This window comes from Amphiura filiformis, chromosome 16, assembly GCF_039555335.1.
Source record: "Amphiura filiformis chromosome 16, Afil_fr2py, whole genome shotgun sequence".
Lineage (NCBI taxonomy): Eukaryota > Metazoa > Echinodermata > Ophiuroidea > Amphilepidida > Amphiuridae > Amphiura > Amphiura filiformis.
The window spans coordinates 11,736,369-11,740,897 of record NC_092643.1 but is presented as its reverse complement, the minus strand read 5'-3'; positions in this window follow the sequence as shown (position 1 = coordinate 11,740,897).

Sequence of the window (4,529 nt, the reverse complement as noted above, 5' to 3'; positions counted from 1 at the left end):
ATTGTGATCCTGGACCACACGTTGCGGACGAAATTAATTTTGCATCACGACTGAATAACGGGCCAACAATTTCCTGAATCACGCGGGCAAAGACAGATTGTCTAGATCTCAACCAGCCATGAACAAGGACCGAATTCGACAGCAGTTGTGACAATATTAAAAGGGTGGTCACACAAAATACTGAAACATCAGAACAAAAGACAACGGGTACAAAATGAACTGAAAACAAAAACAAAGCTGTACTGAGTAGGCCTACAGAGAAGAAACAATAACGTGCTGCTTCAGTCAATTAAGCTCGACTGTTCCAAGAAAATGTGTTGTCATTTCATTTTTTCCACCAATTGGCAATGTTTTCTCTTTAGCTATTTTGTCACATTCATACTTATAGGTGTATCCCATCATCCTCTGCAGTACCGTATTAAAACTGTTTGTGCCATAGAAATTGTACACAAAATCCCTCAAACTTTCAATTACTTGCTTATATCAGGGGAGCTTATAGACTTTTGTTTGAAAAAATATGATCTCTAAAGTATTGTGAAACTATCCATAGCTCTCAATATCTAAGCGGCTCTTGTTTATATTTTGTATACATTTGCTATGGAGCAAGCAGATAGACTGCAATGCATGATGGGTTACTCCCTTTAGCTGCTGTGCTTATGGACCTTGCTTGACCATTCAAATAATTGTAACTTGTTTGTCATGTGGAGGTTGCAGTATGATCCAAAGATGTGTCAAAAAATGCACAGAATACTTGGTATTCATCTCAGCCTACCGTCATTCTAAAATACGGGCTCATTTCCAACTGTAAAGATACTTTATGTGCGCAGTACTAAATGCAAGGCCGGATTTACCAAAGGGCACAGTGGTGGGGCTAGGCCCAGGCTTATGCCCATGTACCACGATCGGGAGGTGAGCATGGTGAGGGGTTAAAAAAAAAAAGGGGGGGGAGAGGAAATTGGAATAAGTTGCATATATAAATGTACATCTTCCATTGGCCATGTTTTCGGCCACGATTGTCCTAATCTTGTAACATTATAAGCCACATAAAATTAAAAATTCGTTTCACGTCCCCACGATTTTGGAGAAGTACCAGTGAAGAGAGACTTGGCTTAATGGTGGGGTGGGGTGTAACACTTCGACCAAGGGCCCAACTTGTGGGGCCCAAAAGATAAATCCGGCCCAACTATAGGCCTATATTGTTTGAATGTCGGGTTATATAATGGGTATATAAGATAAAACGTTTTAATAACATCCAAAAACATTTGTAAAAACTTGTTACAAAACATTCCGATATGTAAATATGTAATATATTGCAAATGTTAATTTTTTGCCCAAATATATTTTGCAATATCATTTTGGCAACATTTTAAAAACTGTTGCTGCGGTGATTTTGTTCATGTTGTTTGGAACGTATTCAGTGGCATAGCCAGCACTTTTTCAGAGGGTGGGCAAAGGGGGGCAAGACAACTTTGAAGGGGGCAAATTTGACAAAAATGGGCTAAAATGTACAAAAAAAACACCCCAGAACGTTTTATAAACGCGTTGATGACCTTTAGTTTATATAACCCGACATTTAAATGTTATCAAAACGTTTTGACCAAAACCAAAACACGGTTATAAACGTTTTAAAAGCATTTTTGTGTTTGCTGGGGTGTTATCCCGGGTGTTAGTCCCTATACCCTTGTGAAAACTATTTGGCCTGCATTATTGTTTTCGTTTTGAACTTGTATGTTAAGTTTTAGTGTTACATTTTGTATTTCACGTGATCGTGCGAGTCCTAGAATGACTTCATACCTTACGACTTATCACAATACAGAGTTCAACAGCCTCCTTTTCAAAGTTAAGTTTTCTTTATAATTATAATTGGCATTAAAACCTATTAAAATTAAAACACACTTTACATCCGCCCACTTTTATTGCGAAAGTATTGTACATTATATTATCTTGATTATTTCTAATAGATAATTTCATTGTTTCTATGAATTTCTCCTTACCAATTATCTTCTGTGCATGTATGGAACCGATAGCTGCAGAGACTGGGGAGGCATTGGGCAGTACGCCAAACTGTAACGATATACTTGTGAGTATAGGAAGTCATATTGAGGAAATCCTACATATAATATTTCACACTTGGCAGGATTCAAACCAGTTTAAAGTACGCACAGTTTCACTCTTTAAAGTACATAAGTATTGACCCCCCCCCCGCGTACGGACATGAGTATGATATTATTTTTATTTCTAATTGGAGTAGAGTGGGATGGGAGTAAAATAATTTGAATTGTAATGCTTTTTTTTACTTCAGTCATACTAACTAACTGTGATCCCAGCTAAATGGGGGTGGGGGGGGGGTGAAATTTACTTTTAAAGCTACAACTTGCATTTTATAGTTTTTTCTTGAAATAATTTAGGCTCAGATCATGATTTTGGTAGGGGTGTGCCGCTGAGAATTTGAAAGTGGGCCCATAAATATACTAATATTTCAAGAAATTTGGACCCATTGATATACCAAAATTGGCCAAATTTAACCCAAATTGTCTTAGTTTTTACAAATGTTCCACAAATTTTTTGGAAAATTTTGAAATTTTGGCTGTCTTGATGCAAAATTGGGCTATTTTTCGAAAAAAATTGAACAACTTTTGAAAAAAGGACCCATTCATATACCAAAATTGGATTAAAAAAGGGGTCATTGATATACCAAAAGGCCGAAAATGCTACCCATATTTGCGGCACGTACCCGTATGGTCATTTGTACTAAGTACGCCCCCCCCCTGGGCTCTGGTGCAATTGAGCTCCTCAAAAATGAAAGTCTGATTACTGCACATTACCAGGGATCACCTGACAAGTCCTACCAGAAACATTGATTGTCATATTAGTAGGATGATTACGATCAGGTGGCATGTTGCTATGAACACCCATGCCAAGAGCACTCATGTTTACTTCATTTTTGGCAAACAATACATTGTCAATATAAAACAGGAAGAATATTATGTCAGGCCACAAACTGTTTGACATTATCTGATCAACTGGCTTTTGCCAAGAAAGCTTAAAGCATTAATGTAAGATTTCTGATAAAAATGTCAGTTTTCACTACCATATGCCCTTTTGAGTTTTCACTAGCATATGCCCTTTTGAGCCAAACAAATGAGCTAAAAATGCTAATGAATGTATGTATCTGTAAAATTCACAGTGAATCTGATTGGCTGCATGCATTAAATCTTGGGATCCCCAAATTTGATTAAAAAACACAGATTTCATCAAAAATATCTATGGCCTTTTTCACTGTTTTGCTGTAGTTTAAACGTGCATTACAATCGTGTAAATATCAGAATTTTGTACACCATTATGTTATTCTCTAAAGACCATGCTTCTAAATAAATAAAGAAGTATTTATTTATAGATTACCAAAAGTCACTGATATGTATAAGAATGGCAAATAAATCTAATGAAGGCAAATCAGACATTGGATAAAAAAATACAAGTATTTTATTTTCAATTGCAATCAAAGACTGCATGCTTACATAATTAATTTCTATGCAAGACGACAAAAACCCAGTTCTATGGCTCTGCATTTTAGGATATTTTCATTTTGTTGCTGTATGTAAAGCCAGGGTTTTATTGGCAAAAGTGGCTTCATAAAACATCAAACTATAGCTCAGTGTTAAGCTGTCCTGGCAAATATAGAAACAAAACCAAATTCACCTATATAAACACCTGATCCTACCATTAAGTCTTTGCACAATTGTTGGCTCTCACTAGGTATTACATGGCAATAATGACCGATGTTGGCATAGTAGACTTAGCATAATACTTCAGGTGATATTTGGAAGCAATGCGTAGATCTCATGCTCTGCCTTATCATCATCATCATAATACGCTTCTCGTCAGCAGTTTGACATAGCGCCATCAATAAAGTTTCTCCAAGTAGGTCTCTCTCTCAAAAGTTCAGTTGCTTTCTTTATGGTTAAATCTTCTTTGATTTCTTTCAGCTCATATTGAATTGCTGATATCCACGTAGTTTTTGGTTTCTCTCTTGCTCTGCCTTATGACATTTACATAACAATAAATACGATTATTCTCAGTTCGTAAATTGTGCTTAAAAATTAATATTGAAAAATGTCAATGCACCTGTAATACCAGAGTATGGACCATTATACAATCCACTTTATACACAAATGTTGGCTCTCTTTGGTATAAACACTCCTGTACTTGGCAAGATGACCAATGTTGGCATGAGCAACTTGGCATAATACTTCAGGTAATATAACCTGCTACTGATTACTTTAAGATGTAAGATTATGATTAAGATTCCTAATAAGGCATCAAATCATAGCTTTATCTGTGCTTATAGTGCTTACTGTTGTTAGTAACAACAGGATATGTAATACAGTGGCATAGCATCATAGGGGCACTGGGGCATTTGCCCCCTCCCCAATCGATTGCAAAATTTAGAAAATCCCATAGGAAAATGGCTTGTGCCCCCCCTCCAAATGACCCTGTGTCCCCCAATCATGGCCGTTGGGCCCCCCCCC